Here is a 20,448-nt window from a genome sequence, read left to right as displayed (position 1 = left end):
TTAAGACGTCCTTTGCTTCCTTATCTTTGGAGTTCTTTTCAGTCTGAATATGATTTTAGGTACATAGGAAGTAGTGTTCAGGTTATACTTTTTGGTGCATTTCTCCCAAGACTGTCCCTTTTTTGTCTTGTTGTGAATTGGTATCTTGGGTCCTGTTTTCTTTGTCATATCTCTTTGCCATTTAATTCTAACACCTGCATATCAAGGAGATCATGTACTGTTTGCCTCTCTGTTCTTCGCTTGTCTTGCTCAACATGATTTGTTCTAGTCTTTTCCATTTCCCTGCGAATGCCATTATTTTATTTCTAATAGCATTGTAAATACTGGGTTTTTAAGATCAATATTCTATGCACAGTGTTTACACAGAATAATACATCACGAATAATAATTTTTAAAGTTGCATAGTATGTGTTAACTGGATGTATCATTATATGTCTTACCAATATTTTGTTGGCTGATATTTGATTTACCCCCTCACAAGGTTTTACTATTATAACCAATTCTTATGAAATTTCTTATGCTTCTAATTTTGTACAATTATGCAGTTATCTCCTTGAACACATTACTAAAAACGACATTCATATCAGGTACATTGTTATTAATGGAAAAAACCCTCTAAGTTGTGTTTTTTTTGAAAAATATATTTTATGTATGGGACTCAAAACTTACTTAATTCTCATTTTAAACACATTAGGAACATAAATCTCAGGAAGTATCTGGTTGGTGTCTAATATTTCCGCAAAGCATGTCAAAACTCCTTGAAGCAGGAAAGTAAACATTACTAGTAATCTAAACCAATATCCTTTCTCTCTTATTAGTCAAACCTGATTTTTTTTTTAAGGTGACAATGAGTCCTTTAAAAAGATTCACTTCCAGGCTGGGAATATGGCCTAGTGGCAAGGGTGCTTGCCTCATATACATGAAGCCCTTGGTTCGGATACCCCAGCACCACATGTATAGAAAATGGCCAGAAGTGGCGCTGTGGCTCAAGTGGCAGAGTGCTAGCCTTGAGCAAAATGAAGCCAGGGACAGTGCTCAAGCCCTGAGTCCAAGGCCCAGGACTGGCAAAAAAAAAAAAAAAAAAGATTCACTTCCCAAACACTTGTGAGTCATAGCTGATCATATGACATAATCAATGAAAGCAAAATAAATGTCTCTAGGAGGGTTTTTAGAAGAGTTGTGTGGAAGAAATATGAGTTGGCCGTTTGTCTTGCATCCGTCCTTTTTCTTACCTGGAACACGATCTCTGAAGGTAGACTAGCCATATTCCAACCATAAATAGAAGCCCCCACATGCTATTATAGTGTAGCCAGAGGTGCCTGCATTCATGCTTACTCTGGAGGGCCAGAGTACCAGCTCTTGACTGCTCACTTTTGGATTTTTGTTATGTGACAACAAATAAATCTCTCCTCTATTAGGTTTTATTATTTGGGTCTTGGGTTGTAAGCACTGGATGCAGTTCTTACTTGACATAATAAGATATGTCATAATTTATTCATCACTATAGAGAGTTTTGTGATAAGGTAAGCAGAAAATAGAAACAGTAGGTGCAAACCAGCATGACATTCTTTAATAAACTTACTTTTAATAAGCTTACTTTACCTAAATATTAAATAGATCTACAAATCACTTTATAATGACTTTAATTTTGTAAATTAACTTATAGTTATTCCAACTGTAGTTATAAAATATAACCATAAATTACTTAATATTGCCTTCTAGGGGTAGAGCTTCATTTCACTTAACTTAAAGTTTGTGACTTGTTCTCAGGAGGAGAATAAGGTACAAATAATGTAATATGAATTTGTAAAACTTGCTAGATTTCTCCCTGTTCTCTGCCTGAAATTACCTTCTGCATAAGATAGCCATCAAGTCATAGTTTTAAGGCCACTGGGGCAACTTCTGGAGAGAGTTACTTGGTGTATAATGAAGACTTCCTGTCCATAGCCATACTAGTGATCTTGCATCATTTCATCAGCCCTATTCAAGCCTTCAAATGACTGCTTGTATCCCAGGTCAATATCTTTTTTTTGTTTAACTCTTGTTTCCATTCCAGGATTTCCTGGATTTCATTTAGATACATATTACTTTATATGATCAGAAGTACATAGGCATTGTGCCTTTGCTTTTCTCCCCTAGGAGTATCCTCGTGTGGTCTCACTGCATATGAATTCCTAGAGTCTTGTATAATTTGTCATGCCCCAGTGTATTTTAGATCTTAGATCTAGCTTCTGCAACAGGTCAATATCTTTACCTCAAGAATGACTTTGTTTTTTTGTTTTTTGCCAGGCCTGGGCCTTGGACTCAGGGCCTGAGCGTTGTCCCTAGCTTCTTTTTGCTCAACTTCTTTTTGCTCACTCTACCTCTTGAGCCACAGCGCCGGCTTTTTTTTTTTTCTATATATGTGGTGCTGAGGAATCGAACCCAGGGCTTCATGTATACGAGGCGAGCACTTTACCACTAGGCCATATTCCCAGCTCAAGAATGACTTTGATCTAGAGTCACTCAGTAAGCTTCTCTCAAATTCCTAGTCCACAAGAATTAAGATAATATATATTTAAATAATAGTCTTATGCCATTAAGTTTTTGGATAATTAGTCATACGACAATAATTAATTAGGGCCTAACAGAATGTTTGGCACATAAAAAGGAATTTAATTCATTATTGTGGATGAACAAATAATTGAATGAAGTAAAACATATCTCTTTTACTATAAAGGAGTTGCATATAATGATAGTGTTATTTTTGATCCCTGCAAAAGTGTCATTCATAGCAAGAAGTTTGAATTTAAGTATATGGCAGGATGGTAGGTTATTATGTGTCTGATCTCATTTTACTAGCCTCTTGAAAATCTATTGTGCTTTAAAAAGAATACCTAATTATGACTTGATTCCTTCTTTTTATATGAATTAATTTATAACTGGCTAGATATTTGCCCCTCTTTATAGCAACAGTGGTACTTAAATATTGTTTGTAACATACATATATTTAACCAGTAAGTTCATCCTAGAACAAAAATTGACCTATGTATAAGTAAATGAATGGTGAAGTACATGTCTCTTCAGAGAGGACTTGGAGCATCCAAAGGAGGGTTTATACAATGGAATGTCAGAAGCAGAGAGTTTGCAGTTATCGGTAATACACAGTTTGGTACCAAGAGTAACTTAAGAGGTGAATTTATTAGTATTTATATGGCAGAGTTTTAGTTAAGATTCAAACCCTGATTATGTATTGAATTAAGGATCTGAACTCCCTGGTGTTGCTAGGGAGTATTCCTATGTTTTTGTTAAACATACATACTGATGATATAGTTTAATTTATAAACATATAATCTAAGAGATTAATACTAATAACTAATAAAATAATTATAAAAATATACTATAATGAAAGATACATGGATATGCCCTCTTTCTACAATATTTTATAGCACTGTAGATGTTGACAACTTCATTGTATAATTCTTTTTTCTTACTAAGAACTTCCTCTTTTCATTTAAAAGGAACCACCTGTGGCTTGTCTTTGGCTATCAAAGAGCATCACTACCTTTTGCTTTGGGGCCATTATTAAGTAGAATCAGGAGTTCCTTGAGCACAAGCACTGTGGCATTGTGATACATGGTCTGATCAGTGAGACTGCCTTAAATAAGACTGCATGGGGGGCTGGGGATATGGCCTAGTGGCAAGAATGCCTGCCTCATATACATGAGGCCCTGGGTTCGATTCCCCAGCACCACATATACAGAAAATGGCCAGAAGTGGCGCTGTGGCTCAAGTGGCAGAGTGCTAGCCTTGAGCAAAAAGAAGCCAGGGACAGTGCTCAGGCCCTGAGTCCAAGCCCCAGGACTGGCCAAAAAAAAAAAAAAAAAAAAAAAAGACTGCATGGGGGTTTTTTGGGGGTGATTCATGGTTCTGGGTGGGATGGAGTGGCCTAATATGAGATATTTCATCACAGTATTCATAATGATTTAAAACTTATGAATTACATATTTCTGCTTAATATTTTGTGAACACAGATAGGTATAGGCAAATTAAACTTCAAAAAGTGAAACTATAGATAAAGGAAGATTATTATTTCTTTCAGCCATTTAGTTTTTACCCCAAATCAATAAAAAACATAACTAGACATCAGATTATTTGTCATTGTAGATGATCTCTGCCCAGACAAAGAAAGATTCTAGGGAGAAAAAGGACAGAGCTGCATGTGTTCCATTTCCAGTACCAAACTTGGAAGTGAATAAGAAGTGGACATTAGGAACCTGAAACTAAGAAAGTCTGTCCAGTGAAAGTGCGCTTTGAAACAGGGCTTTCTCTCTGCTGTTGAAAATATCTGCCAGTCTCACTCTGTGGAAACTGAGAAAGCATTTTCTAAAAGGCGTTTATTCTTTACAGCTGTGCCTTCAAGATTTTGAGACAGTTTGGTGTTATTTTCTGAATTGACTAGTATAGGAATGAAGCAAAGATGGAGAACAGAGCAGAGGAGAAGATAGAGAAAGTCTAGGAAATACTTATAACCTCTAAGGTAGAGGACTCAGCATAACTCACATTATAATTAACATGAAAGCAAAAGCTGCCTCATGTGCACTGAAGGACTGATGCCTCAGGAAATACTCCCTTATGTTATACTGTATTCCTTTAGTTCCCTGGAAAAAGAATCATAATTTTCCTTAGTTGTTTTCCTTTGTGGCTTATGCAAAACAGAACACATGTATTGTAAGTGAAATAAGTGAAGTTTACTTTAGTATGAAGTATCAACAAATATATACATGTATATATATTTACTGTTAAAGAACTGAAATAAATCTTTTTTTATTTCTGTGCATCTCTATTGAATGATCCTAAGCCCCTTTTCCTCAGTGTCACCTAGAGGTTAGGCCCTGCTGCTGGCTTTGTGTGAGAGGACCTTACTCCCTACCTGGCTACAGCTGATGAGACAGTGCTGGTCCATGAAAGAATCTGCTTCAAGTTCCTTTTTCTGCAAATCTGAAATTGGGACCCAGAGGCATTAGCTATTCTCTCTTAAACATTGAAAACTGTAACCAAAAATGAGTTTTAACCCAAGTACATAAACCATACACAGACATAAGTCATTCTGCAAGAGGGAAGAGTAAAGCAGATAATCTACATTAAGTAGAATCCTTGAGCTGGGGGGGCTCCCTGAAAGAGGGCAGGGAAAAGGAAAGAGTATCTTTCTGGTTTCCCATAGGTTTCCCATGGCCATTGTCCCATAAATATATAGCTTGGTTCCTTAAATGTCTACCTTGTGTTTTTATATTGAATTATAAGAGTTTTGTTGTTGCTAAATTACTTTGAATGAGTAAACTTTTCCATTCTTCGAATATTTTCTCGGGGCCTCGTGCTGGTGGCTCATGCCTATAATTCTAGCTACTCAGAAAGCTGAGAATTGAGGATCATGATTCAACCTGGGTAGGAAAGTCAAGGTGCATCTCCAATTAACCATCAAAAGCCTAGAAGTAGAGATGTGGCTCATGTGGTAGAGTGCTAGCTTTGAGCAAAACAACTCAGGGACAGTGCCCAGGCCCTGAGTTCAAGACTCTGGGCTGATAGGGTGTGTGTGTGTGTGCGTGTGTGTGTGTGTGTGTGTGTGTGTGTGTGTGTGTTTCTTCTTAGGATTAGAGACATGCTTAAGTGGTACAGCATTTACCTACCATGCACAAGGCCCTAGTTTCAATCCTCAGTACCACACACATAAAAGAAGGTAAAGGTTAGGTATGGTTGTGCATGCCTATAATCCCAGTGCTTGAGCAGTCATGATAGAGGCCAGCCTGGATATCACAGTAAGACTCTCTCAATAAACAAACACATACATAAATATAATATATTTTATCACTTTATTTAAGATAGTTCTCCTTTCCCTGTCCTCTGCCCTTCACTGGGACAGTGAAGTGGCAGTAGTTTGCAGTGCCATCTATCTGGTAGCTGCTGTGAGTATAATGCTGCTATAGTCATAAAGCCATAGTAGCCCAGTGTGGCACTGTTTACTATGTTCCCAGAAGGAACAAAGGAAACTTTGTTTGCAAGCTATTATCGGCTTGAATATGATCTGTTTGAACCTGAATGAGGTGGTGCTATTGTCTGAATTGTGTGATTCCCCACCCCAAATTCACTTGTTGCAACCCTAACTTCTAATGCCACAGGATTTATAAGCAAATAATTTGGTAACTTGAGGTCATAAGGCTCAGGTGGATTGGGCTGGTTGGTGCTCTTCTCTTCCTCCTGTCTTCAAGCACATGCAGAAAAGGCTATGTAAGGGCAAATCATAGAGATGACCAGCTACAAGCTGGATAAGAGCACTTACTGGAAACCAATTCTCCCATGTGACATTCTAGACTTCAGAACTTTGGAAAAATACATTTATGTTGTTTATGCCACTGAGGTGGTGATATTAAATAGCCTAAGCAGACTTACACAAAGCAAATGGATAAGTTCTGGTCCATTTAGACAATAGAATACCATTCAATACATAAAAGAGATTAACTTCCAGGATAGTAAGTAATATGATAGAACCTTAGATGTATATTACTAAATTTAAAAAAAAACCTGAAAAGGCTACATGCAACATGATTCCAACAGGTGACATTCTTGAAAAAGCAAAGCTATGTGAAGTGGCCAGGTGTTATTAAGGGGTTGAAGGGTGAAAAATTGGAACATAGGGGATTATTAGGGTAGGAAAATTTCCTTTTATTTTATTTTTAAAAAGTTAAAACATTATTGCAAAGGTGATATACTGAGGGACTACAGTTATATAAGTCAGGTAATAAATATATTCCCTTTTGATCAGTGTCATCCCCTTCTGCATTCTCTCCCAGGTTTTTGCCTCCTAACTTCCCTTCCTGCCAAGTTGTATAGTTCATATCCAACAGTGCCTAGTGGGTTTCACTTTCTTTTTTATTTAATACTTGTTTTATATTTTGGAGATAAGGTCTCATTATTTAGCCCAGGGACTAGCCTTAAACTTGTGATCCTATTGCCTCAGCATCTTCCAAATGCTGGGATACAGGTGTATACCACCACCTGGCTATGGAGAATACTTCATATAACACTACCATGGTGGATACATGTAATTATACATTTGTAAAAATTCCTAGAATGTATACTATCAAGGATTCATGGTAATGTAATCCTGTGGCCCCTGGCTGCTGCTGCTGCTATATCACAGTTATGGGATATTGACAGTGGAGAAAGCTACACATATGTGAGGATTTCCCATCAACTTCACTGTGAAACTAAATTACTTTAAATAAACAAATTTAAATAAAAAAATTAGCAGTAAAAACAAGGGATCAAGTCATCAAATACAAGTAATCCTCAGTGAGAGTTAAAGGCTTGTTTCTCATCAGAAACCAGAGAGAACAGAAAACAATAGAGGAGATATTTAAAGTTGTGAAAAAAAAACCCTGAAAGTATTTGTTAAGAATTCTACATTCAATGAAATTGTCCATTCAAAATGAAGGAAAAACGGGCACATTCATAAAAAGGTAAGTTGAGGGTGTTACTGACAACTGAACTCACAATAGTTGTGTTGGTCCTGGGGTTTTTAACTCAGGGCCTGGGTGCTATGCCTGAGCTTTGGTGCTTAAGGCTAGCATTCTACCACTTGAGTCACAGTTCCACTTTTAGCTTTATTTGTAGTTAATGAGAGATGAGCATCTTATAGACTTTGGGCTGACTTTGAATCCTCCTCCTCAGATCTCAGCCTCCTGCCTAGTTAGGATTACAGGTGTGAGCCACTAGCACCCAGCTCTGCCTTTTTTTCTTACAGAGTTAACAGACACATGTAGTAAAAAATACAGATCTGTTGGGCACATGCTATATAAAGGCATAGTAAGACAGTAGCAGCATCAAGGAAGAACATACTTTCATATATTTCTGAAGTTAAGTTGGTATCAGTTCAAAATATATTGCTATAAATTTAAGGGTGTGAAATTTTGTCACCATGGCAACTGCAAAGAAGTAACTGAAAAGATATATGAAAAGACAATGGAAATGGTTTACTTTAAAACCAAGTAAACATAAAAGAAGACAACAATGGAGGGAATGAGAGAACAAGAAGGTGTAAAACATGCAGAAGATGAGTAGGAAAATTGCAAAAGTCCTTTGTTACAAAAAGACATTTTAAAGATGAATGGGCTAAATTCTTAAAAGTCAGAGATTGAAAGAATGAATAAACATGATTCACTCATGTGTTGTCTACAAAGGATTTGTTTTAAATCAATAGACCAAAATAACTTGAAAGGTGAAATGATGGGAAAAGATACTGCAATTAAGTAGTAACCAAAAGAGAGGAGGGGAGACTGTGCTACATTAGGCAAACACTGTTCTAATGAAAACAAGGGCATTGTATGCTGTTAAAAAGGTCAATTCATCAAGCATACTTATAGTCATGAGAGCTCATAATGACTAAATTAATGACAAATAACTCTACAATAACAGTTCAGGAAGACACTTTCAAAAATAGAATTTCTAGACATAGAGATAACCAATTAAGGAATTAGAGGATTTGAACACTCAGCAAACTTGACTGAACAGTCATTCTATAGAACAGTCTACCCAATAAAAGAAAAGCATTCTTCTCAAGGGTGCATGGGACATTCCAGGCTATGTTATATATTAAACCACAAAACAAGTCTCAATGAAGGTGAAAATGCTAAATTATACAAAGTATCCATTCTGACTAGGATATAATGAAACTATAAATCATAATAGAAGGAAAACTGAAAAAATATGTGGAAATTAAGCAACATAATACTGCACAACAAATAGATTAAAAAAACACAAGGAAGATTAGAAAACATTTAATACTAGTGAAATAAAAACGTGTGCATTAAAACTTACAGGATGCAGTGAAAACAATGCTAAAAGGGAAATTTATTAACTGTAAATACCTACCTGAAAAAAAGACCCATCAACGACCTAATTTTATCTCCTGAGAACCTAGAAAAAGGAGAACAAACAGACACAAAACTAGCAGAAGGAAGGAACTAATAAAGATAATATAGAATAGATAATGAGAGCTGGCAGCATCAAAATCGATATTTGAAAAGATTGTCAAAATTGACAAACTTATAATTCAAATGGCAAAAAAGAGAGGACAAATAAAATTCAGAAGTGAAAGTGGAAGCCTTACTGCTGGCTTTACAAAAATAAAGAATTATAAAGAAATATATATTGTTGATGTGAATAATTTTACAACAGTTGGATAACCTAGATGGACTGGGAAAATTACTAGCAACACTACTAGCTAAATGACTCAAATTGGAAAAGAAAATTGCAATAGAACCATAGGAAATAAAGAGATTAAGTCAGTGTTAAGAAACTCCCTAACAAAAAAGTTTAAGACTCTATGACTTCACTGTTGAGTTCTGCTAAATATTTAAAGAACATCAATCCCCAAATTCATGTAGAAAATAGAAGAGAGAAACTATCATCATTGGCTTTATTCCATAAGCCATGAAAAAATATTACAATATGTAAACTAATGTCCTTTAAGAATAACTGAAGCAGAAGTCTTTAACAAATAAGTAATAAAATGAATCTATTAGCATATTAAAAGATGAACAACATGACTAGAAAGTAGGGAAAGAACTTTATGAGAAGAAATTTCTTCTGAAAATATATACAAATGGGACTGAGTGTGTGGCTCATACCTGTAATCCCAGCTATTCAGGAGGCAGAAATTGACCTCATCTCAACAAACAAGTAAGGCATGGTGGTATACATCTGTGATTGCAGCTACAGGAGATAAGTAGGTAGGAGGTTGTGGTCTGAGGAAAGCCCCAGATAAAACTGCAAGACTATCCAAACGATGACAGCAGTTGAATGGGCAAGAGTATGGCTTAGTGGAAATGTGCCTTCCTAGCAAGTGTGAGACTCAGTTCAAACCCCAAGGTACTTTCTCTCTCTCTCCTCTCTCTCTCCCCTCTCTCTCTCTCTTTCTCTCCTTCTACATATGGACCTATTTTTTTTCTCTCTCTCAAAAGCTCTCCCTAACAAATGTTCTACATATTGATCTCCATTTTCAGAGTCTGTTTTCTGGGAAATTCAGCCCATGACAAAATCTAGCATAGGAGGTTAGCTGATTCTCAGCCTTCCTGAAGTCCACTAGTAAGGTCAATAGGTGATATACTTTTTAGTTACTTCTGCATTCCTAGAATGAGCTCTTCATGTATGGGAGATCAATTAACATCATTGCTCCACATGGGAAATGAAAAAAATATATAGACCTAGTCAAACCTGTTGGTCTTGTTATCTGTCTATACCAAAGCTCACAATCATTTCACCATGCTAGTCAGTGGTGATTTAAGCAATTAAGGAAGTTGTGTTTTTTTTTTAACTTTTTACATTTAATCAGAATTTTGAAATATTTCCAGTGTGACAGCTATACTCATAATCTTATTATACTTGCCTTTTTTATAGGGCAAACATCAATAGAAGCAGAAGATATATACATATCTTAAAAAATTTTTTAAACATTTTATTAGCATCAAGTAATTGCACAAGGCATTCTCATTTTGACATGCCCATGCACAATGTGCCTTGATTTAGACTCACTTCCCTCTGTCACTCTCCCTTATCCTTCTCCCTTCATCCCAAACCAGTCATAACAGGCTTCATTGTTCTATTTACACACATAAACGTAAAGTATTTTGACCAATTCAAACTCCTTCACCCTCTCTATTCACCATTCTTGCAACAATTCATGGTATGGAAACTATTCATGTTTTGCTATGTTTCTATGTCTAAAAAATCCACAACCTAATAGAGTACAAGGTATTCAACAAGATGTATTTTAATCCTGTTTCTATTACGAACTTCTTTCTGGGCCTTTCAGTCTTCAATTGTAAAAGGCAGACTATAGCGTTCATCTTTTAGAATGGTTGTACTAGTTAAGTGGGAGGATATTTTTGGGCCCAAGCACATTGCTAGTATTCACTAAATGGTAGTTATTTTTGTCAACAACTACAATGATAACAAGTGGATTGACTGAAATGTTAAGAGGCAGTATCTTTTCAACAAACACTTCAAGTTATTACCACATTTTTACTTCTTTAGCAGAAACTACTGATTGGCAAACATAAAGATTCTCACTATAAAAATACTTATACCGAGATGTGTGTGTAAGTGGATTTTTATCCAAGAGGCAATTATCTCTAGACTAAATGAATTGGACTAAGTGATTCCTAGGTTCTTTTTCCACTGGAAAAGCCTCAAGACTCTATGGAGTTAATGACTCTCCAGAAAAATGAGAATTAATTGTTTCTCTCAATGCTTGAAAAAAAATTAAACTCTAACATTGTACAAAATATATATCGATATAAAAGTAATTATTATGAAAATGGAAGAAACTGACCATCAATTTGGTCACTGTTACAGTTACCTACACTACTTAAATTGTTCATTATGGCTTATTATTTTTCTCTCAATACTAATTACTTCCGATGATTAGTACTGTCTTTATACATGGAGGTTTGTTTAGACCTAAACAAAAGAGAGTTTTGCTTTCTGTCTATCACCTGTCAACATTAGTCTTGGGGATTGATCTCCCATATAATTGCTGCTGGTACTACATTCCTTTGGGCAGGTGCTTGAACACATGGCCTTTGTTTCATCTTTTGTGTTTAGGATTAAGTTGTATGTATGTGTTTGGAATGAATTTAGAAACAAACCTTACCTTTACCTTGAGCAGAACCTAGCATCTTTTACTGAATAGATCCAGGGTAACGATCACATACATGGTATTTTTTTTCCCTTCTACATATTTATCTCGACATATATCTTGCTAATTCTTACCCAAGAAAAGGAGTATGACTTTTTTCTCACAAGAAACAGGGTAATATTTTGTTTCCTTTCCTGCTGTACTTCAACCACCTAATGTATATATTAGGACGTTGTCAACTAAGAGTACACTCTTGTTCTATTATACATCAGGCTAGGAAAATAATAGGGCTTAATTAGGGTTGAAGGTGGTAAGTGGAGATTGAAAAGGAAGATATCTTCCAGAAGGACTGAAAGATCAGGAAGGAAAGTGAAGTGGTATGTACAAATAGAATACAAAGAAACTTCCCAAGTTTAGAAGAAGCAGAGCTCTAGTTATGTGAGAACACTGGAATTAGTACCGAATCTGAAATGTAGAGAAGGACTAGAGGCATGAAGGACACATGTGGAGCAGGAAATAATAAGGGAGGAAATGAAGATCTGGGAATTGAACTAGTTTTACTACATTTATGGTGTTGTTGTCTTCTAACTTTGAAGTACAGACAATTTGTGAACACAAAGGCTTGGAGGGAAGAAAATTTCCTAATGTAAGAGAAAAGAAATGATAAGTAATGTTCTGATCCAATTTGCCAAACTTTCAACTTTTCCTGAATGGCCAGTTCCTTTTTATTCCATTGTCTGTTAAGTGTGTTTTTATGAACTGTTGAACTATTTGTACAGAAAAATACATTCTTTGAATTGCATCATCTTAAAATGGATTTTTGGAATATAGTGCATATGGAGAGAGGGATCTTTTTCTACTTTACTAACTAACTAAAGATTACAGAAAAGGAGATTTAAGATAGAAAAACAGTGACTTGCCAAAGGCATCACTGTCTAATTAATTCAGCCTAAATTAGAATTTCACAAACTCTTATTCGGTTTGTGAAACTTCTTTCTCTGTTGAACCTCAAGGGAGCCTTTGCCTTGAAAAGATGATTGAGAAGGATGGGAAGGAAGAGAAGAACCCACAATAGCCCATCTCTCTTTCTATGAGTGTGTAGGTCTCTGTTACTTATGTACTTATATAATCTATTACTTTCTTCCTCCTCCTCCTCCTCCTCCTCCTCCTCCTCCTCCCCCCTCCTCCTCCTCCTCCCCTCCTCCTCCCCCTCCTCCTCTTCCCCCTCCTCCTCTTCCCCCTCTTCCTCCTCCCCCTCCTCCTCCTTCCCCTCTTCCTCTTCCCCCCTCCTCCTCCCCTCCTCCTCCCCCTCCTCCTCTTCCCCCTCCTCCTCTTCCCCCTCTTCCTCCTCCCCCACCTCCTCCTCCTCCTCCTCCTCCCCCCCCTCCTCCTCCCTCTTCTTGTCTTTGGTTTCTGACCCTTTACTGCACTCCAAATCTTTCCCTTTTTATTTTTCATTTCCAGTTTTTATACCTGCCCCTTCTAGTAGAGAAAGGAATATCGTTATTGCTATCATTAAAAAAATTCACTTCTCAACTCTTCTGGCTCCCTTTCAAGCATTATAAGAAGGAAATTTCAGTTTCTATTCTGCAAAACTATAAATCTATTGAGTACCAGCTGTGGATCTCATAACATCCTCATGATCTTTTTTCTGTTTCTCAGTCCCATTAAAATCTGGTGAGAGCAATGAATTGCCTCTTTTCAAAAATGTGTAGGTCATTCATAGATGTACTCTGTTTGATTATGATTTCAGAAGGTTCAACAACTCATTGGACACTTTAGGAATTTTTTGATTTTAGAAACTGCTAGTGTCTCAATATATTTCACAAATGTCACAGAATTTGAAATAGGAAGAGGGTCTTAAAACATTCCTAAAACATAATAAATTTTAACTTATATTTGCAAAAATAATTTGGCTGCTGGGTGCTGGTGTGTTCATGCCTGCAATACTAGCTGCTCAGGATTCTGAGATCTGAGGATAGCAGTTTGAAGACAGCTCAGTCTAGAAAGTCCATGAGATTCTTATACCAGTCAACCACTAGAAAACTGGAAGTGGAACTGTGACTCAAAGTGGTAGTGCTATCCTTGAGCAAAAATACTCAGAGACAACACCCCATGTTACACACATACAAAAAAATTAGGTTATGTAGTAGCCATTTTGTGTGGTTGGGATAAGGGAGTGGGAGAAGGAGAAATGTAGCATTAGAAGTAAGTCCAAAAGGGACAAATATTTCTTGAACACTTACTATAATATTTGCATTTGTATGTTTGAATTTACAAATAAGTATGGATGATTCCTATATAATTCAGCTATTGTAAAATGGCATTAATAGCAGAATACATGTATACAGAAATGCATACGTATATAGTGATACCACAGAGGATTGGTTTCAGAACCCTCCAGATAGCAAAATGTACCAATATTCAAGTCCTTTATCTAAAATGAGTTTGTATTTATATATGAACATCTCCTTGTATATTTTTTTTTTGGTGTTTTCAGACACCATGTGTCATGATATAGCCTAGGCTGTTCTGGAACTTACTATGTAGCCCAGGCTGGCCTCAATTTCACAAACCACCTGCTTCAGCTTCCTAAATTCTGGGATCAAATGCACATGCCATGATACCTAGCTCTCCTTCGTACTTTAGATCTCTAGTTACCTATAATACCTAATATAACATAAATATGTATAAGGAGTTGCTATATTGCATTTCTTAGGAAATAATGACAAGGTGAAGGGTCTATATGTGTCCAGTGCATATGCCACTTTCAAAAATATTTTTGATCCATGATTAGATGAATCCATGTATATGGAATCCACAGACATGCAAAGTAAACTATATATAAACACACACATATTTACAAATACATAGCACATAAAGTATATGTAACATGTAATATATATGTATACATATATAAATATACATATATGAAACATATATATTTCACCACAGTTGTATCATGTAGGCATTATTGCACTAAAGTATGGAAATTTAGACTTAGCTCAAATATTTGACTCAGACCACCTGCTGTTGAACAGTGGAGTCCAAATCCTAACCTCTGTGTGCCTCCACTGCTCTTTAAAAAGAGTTCTCATTTATCCTTTCTATTCAACAAAAAAAATTAACATTTAGAAGATACTTATGGAATGTTGGAAACTGATTGAATTAAACTGAATAAAGTATAAAATCCTGCAGTAAGTCACTAGGGATTATAGACCCCTCTCCCTTTCTTACCTTCCTCTCTTATTTAATCCTTTTTCTTTATAAGAAAGTAGGGCATTCTAAAGGAATCCAAGCAGTTGGTAGGACCTTGAAAAATTTCAGAGAAATATAGTAATTTCAGCAGTAATATCTTAGCAGTGAGAGGGTAACAGGCTCAAATATGCCAATTTTTGTTTGAAAGGAATGTATTATAAAATTAATGCAATAGTGACTTGATGAAAGCATTTTCAATTCAGCAAGTTCTCTGAACATTAAAGCAGGCATTCTGACTGGTGCTTCTAAAATATAAAGAACAATGGGAAACATGCCTAGGAGGAAAGTACAGCAATTTTAGTTTTAAGATGGTTCTCAAATGAAGTCTGATTTTAAAGGAAAAAGGATCTCATTGATTGAAAGAATTGTTCCAAATGTACATGTCTGTATTCCAGCTGAGGCTAGCTAATGAAGGAAGCTAAAATTTGAAGAGGGCTTGTGAAGAAAATGAATATGGGACCAAAATATAGAAAATTCTGAGATAGAAGCTGATACTACTTCAGAAGAATATCTTTAGGAAACCTATGGACAATAAACTAAGTTGAAGAGAAACTATACTGGGAGAAATTACAGTCTTACAAGTCAGTCAAGATGTTTAACACAGAGATTCAGACACTGTCTTGACTTGATTAGTGTATTCATGATTTATAAATAAACTTGACATTTTTGGACAGGTCAAGATCATGATGGCTTTTAAATTGCCCCATAAAACATACTGAACAACTAGAATATAAAAAGTCACACCATGTTCTCCTGAAAACATCTCTAGGAATGTCAAAATCAATGAATTTTGCCCAACCTCAACAACAGGTAACAGCAGCAATATACAAAACATGCAGAGATTCAGCAGCTGTGCAGAGGAAGTAGAAAGAACAAACCAAGAGTTTTGATGGTTCTATAAACACTGCAGTATAGAAGATGCCAACATATACCCAAGTAGGATTCCACCTTGAGTGGAATTCTTAGCAAGCAAGGATTGTGAGGATAACAATAAAAACAAGAAGGCTACAATGTATAAATAAAAGGATCTTAGTGTACACTACTGAACCATCAAGGGGTCAGAAAGTAATGGGATGGCTTAGCTATTCAACAAAACTCAGATATATCCAAAGAAAATACTACGAAATGAAATTCAATGGAGCAAATTAGGAACACTAAGAGTAAAGGAGATAAAGAATTAAACACTGGAAGGTGAAGTTGGACTCTAGAAGATCAGAACCCTGAAAGTGGATATGATTACCCCAAGAGACTAGCTACATATCTATCTGTCTGTCTGTCCATCCGTCCATTCTGTGTCTATATTAAAGGAAGGAATGTCCAGTGGTGAAAGGCTGCCATGCTACATCTAATCCCTAACCTTCAAGTAAAACACTTTAATAACAAAGGACATCTGATTTTTTCATACATAAACAATAGAAAGAATATGGTTGAACACCAAGCAAATATTCTATTGCAGAAAAGTAAACTAAATAATGAAACTATGGATGTTAGCATTGCCCCCCGCCCTTGCCTCAGCTTCTCAGCTCCTCCCATTAGCCCCCAGATCCACCTATACCTAAACTCCTTGCCCTAGAGCTATAAAGGGCCACTCCCACTCACCATTCAGACCTGTCTACCTTCCCTTTAGCCCCAGAGATATATAAGCTACCACTTGGATAAGGTGCAGATGCCATATTGTTCCCTCTCCGGTGAGAGAAATGGCCCCACTAATAAACTTCATTATAAACCTTCTTCTCCTGTCTGTTACTATCTCTGCATGGTCCCCTGGGATGACTGGGACATACTCTTTCAATGGATATTAACACATACAAGAAAATATATAATTAACCATCAGATAAAAATATAATATAAAAAAATTAAGAAAATAATAGAAGCTATAAAAGAACATCATATATTAGGAACCCAAAACTCAAAAATTAGATGACTAAACATTAATTATAGATTGATGTCATTCAGAACTAGGTCACTATACTATGCTTAGTCACTATGCTATAGTTTATTTTTAGTTTATCCTTTCTCTGAAAGTATGTCCCTTTTCAGTCTCACTTGAAAGACTAGGATATCTTATAGTTGCTGTCCCGTAATTTTGGCTCTAAACTCCAATTTTTCCCCAACCTCTTGAATCCAACAATGGTTTTTTTTTTGCCAATCCCGGGCCTTGGACTCAGGGCCTGAGCACTGACTGTCCCTGGCTTCTTTTTGCTCAAGGCTAGCACTTTACCACTTGAACCACAGTGCCACTTCTGGCCGCTTTCTATGTATGTGGTGCTGAGGAATTGAACCTAGGGCTTCATTTATATGAGGCAAGTACTCTTACCATTAGGCCATATTCCCAGCCTGAATCCATCAAAGTTTTGATCAAAGGTTGTAGCACTAAGGAATCTGAGACAGGAGAATCATGATTTGAGGCCAGCTTATGTTACAAACTCCCTCAATAAAACAAAACCAACAGTTTTCTAGACTTCTCATCCTTTTAATAATTTTTCTCAAGTAGTCAAGTTTCTCAGAGCTAAATGGTACATATTAGGCGATGTTATTCCCTTATATTCTAAATTTCAAATTGATAGTCTGAATGGCCTTTCAATACTGTCAAATTGTTCCCCCCCAAAATCTGGCTCACTATTGTCAAAGTTAGGATCTGAGAAATACTTCTTTAAAAGAGAATGAAAAACAGAAATAAACCAAAAGATATGGTATAGTAGACAGAAAAAAAAAAGATTCATTGTGAGTGTAACAGAAGAAGCAAAGCAAATCCAAAATTCATAATGTAGAAAGATTTTCTTCAAGACAAAAGAACATATATATTGAAAAAACACAACATTTAATTGGGAAAAATGAATCCTGAAGGTTTAATATCAAGGCCTATTTCAGTAAAACGACAATAGGAATAAAGACTAAGGAAAAATAAAATTTTATTCATATTAGATTTATTTTTATCCTAAGACAATGAAACAGCAAATTTAAGATGCTAGAAGAAAATATGGAACAATAATTATTATATACTCTAACCTTTGAAGTATAAATGCTACAAAAGCAAAGCAATTGTGAGCATACAGCACTCATGGAATATTACTCCTTGAGAAATCTGGGTAGAGAGAAGAAGCTTCACAAAGCAAACAAACAAAACAACCGCCCCACCCCCCCTCCAAAATGACAGGAGTTTACTGATCAATGTGATTTCAACAAATAGGTAGATGCCTGAATACATGGGTAGAAGCCATGCCTCTCCCTGGGGGAAAAAAAGGAAAGATCCATCCATGTTACTAGTTAGCACAGACTTAGGAATGTAAAGTGATATAATGTTAATGTTAGTTCTGGGAAAGTTTTTTTTTCAGATTAAGTAGTTTTACATCCTTATATTTTAAATAAATAAACTGTCTCGGAATGTTTTGGCTAAGATGCACAGATGGTTCATGGCTGAGCCAGGAAATGGATCCAGAGTTTTATGACACTTAGTGAAGTTCTTTTTAAAAATTTGTTCAGTTACATTAAATAGGATTATTCATTTTCCCCCAAACAAACCTTATTCCCTATATCTTATAGTAAAATGACTTTTTTATTCTTAAAACTTGCAGAGAGAATTTTTTACCATAGGAAAAATACTTATAATCTCATCATTCAGAGGAAAACATTCTTAGTTATAACATTTTTAAAAAACATTTTCAACTTCTCTTTTTCTTTGTGTGTGTTAGGACTTGTTGAATGCTCATGCGCTTTAAAAAATGGAATCCGGCTGGGAATGTGGCGTAGTGGTAGAGTGCTTGCCTAGCATGCATGAAGCCCTGGGTTTGATTCCTCAGTACCACATACAAAGAAAAAAACTGGAAGGGGCACGTGGTTCAAGGAGTTGAGCACCTAGCTTTGAGAAAAAGAAGCTTAGGAATGGCATCCAGGCCCTGAGTTCAAGTCCCAAGACTGGGAAAAAAAATGGAATCATACCATATATCCATATAGGTTTGTAACCATATTCACTAAATGTATTACGATCATCCAATAGATACAGAAGTCACAAAGTAATTTTAAAATAGACATTTTAATGCTACTTTTGTTTTAGTTCTCTAAGCATTTCATAAATCCACCGTATCGATGCAATTTTTAAATAATTGGTATTTTATCTGTCTTTCTTTGTATTGGTTGGTATGAGTGTTCAACTTGCCCAGCTGATCAGTTGCTATGCCTTGCTACCTCCTAAAACCTAGAGGCTATATCCTCAGATAATTTTTTCCCTTCAACAGTGAAAGAAGGAGAGAAAATGAGAGCAGAAGAGAGTTGCTGTGTGCTGAAAAGACAGTTTCTGTGAGCAAAAAAGAAACTAGAAGTAAATATGTTTGTGTACATATTGAATGCTTGCAGTCAGACTTCTATGGCAGTGTCCCATGTGACATGGCTTTAGAGAAGAAAGGTCTCCTGTGTGTGGCCGGGTCTGGAGAAGACTGGGAAGCCCTAGGAACCAGCCAGCCCTGTATCCTGTAGCTAGGCTAGGAGAGCATCATTTAATCCTTGGTACATTGATAGGTCCCCCCTGAATCATAGTGAACATATATAAGGCAAACATTTGAAGGCTTACCTGTAAATGATTACTTCACTTAAATCAATATTCTTGTGAAGGTATAGTACTGATGCTGATGTTATTTGATACATGTATTGTTGTTGTTACTTGATCTGTAGCCCAAAGTTTAGTCCTATTCCATCCCACATTCCAGCCCCACAGAACCATTGCAAGCAAAGCTTGCTTAAATTTTGATTAAAAAAAAGAGACTGGATTATTAAGTGGAACAAATATGGTTTTAGCTTTAAGGCAGAGCTGAGTTCAAATCTCAATACCAGTGCTTGCTAATTTGTGGTTTGGATCTAAGACCTCTCTGTGAGGAAATATTATTAGTAGTAAAATGGGCAGGACAATGCCAATCTCAGCAGGAACATGAAATGGGATAATTGGTATGCTTGGCCTAAAATAATGTTCTCCAATTGTTAGTTTTTAACCTATATTTTGTTCATTTACTTGTTTACTTATTTATGATACTGGAATTTGAAGTGAGAGTCTCATGTCCACTTAACACATACTTTCAACCATTATTTGCTTTTGTGTGTGTGTAATGTCTTATGTTTTTCTTCAGGGACAGTATTAAACTATGATCCTTCTCCTTATGCTTTCCACATAGCTGGAGTTACAGGCATGAACCATCATGCTCAATTTATTTGTTGAGATGTTGTAATTTCCTCCAGGCTGATCTAAAACTATAATACTCCTTGCCTTCTAAGTGGATTACACATGTGTGTCACTATAGCCAGTCTGTATTTTGTATATTTAAATTTGAACATGTCTGATCAAGAAGCATTACATATATCAATGGATTTGTTAAAATGCAACCTCGTTGTACAACTAATTGATTTCAATACAAAGGGGAAAAATGATTATGTGTAGACCTACACCTTTTGTTCTTTCTCTTTATGTTTCAGCTTAAAATTTACAATAATCATATGCATAGTAATGATTCCAAATTTATTGAATAGCA

The sequence above is a fragment of the Perognathus longimembris genome, chromosome 2, assembly GCF_023159225.1.
Source record: "Perognathus longimembris pacificus isolate PPM17 chromosome 2, ASM2315922v1, whole genome shotgun sequence".
Taxonomy (NCBI): domain Eukaryota; kingdom Metazoa; phylum Chordata; class Mammalia; order Rodentia; family Heteromyidae; genus Perognathus; species Perognathus longimembris.
This window is presented reverse-complemented; position numbering follows the sequence as displayed.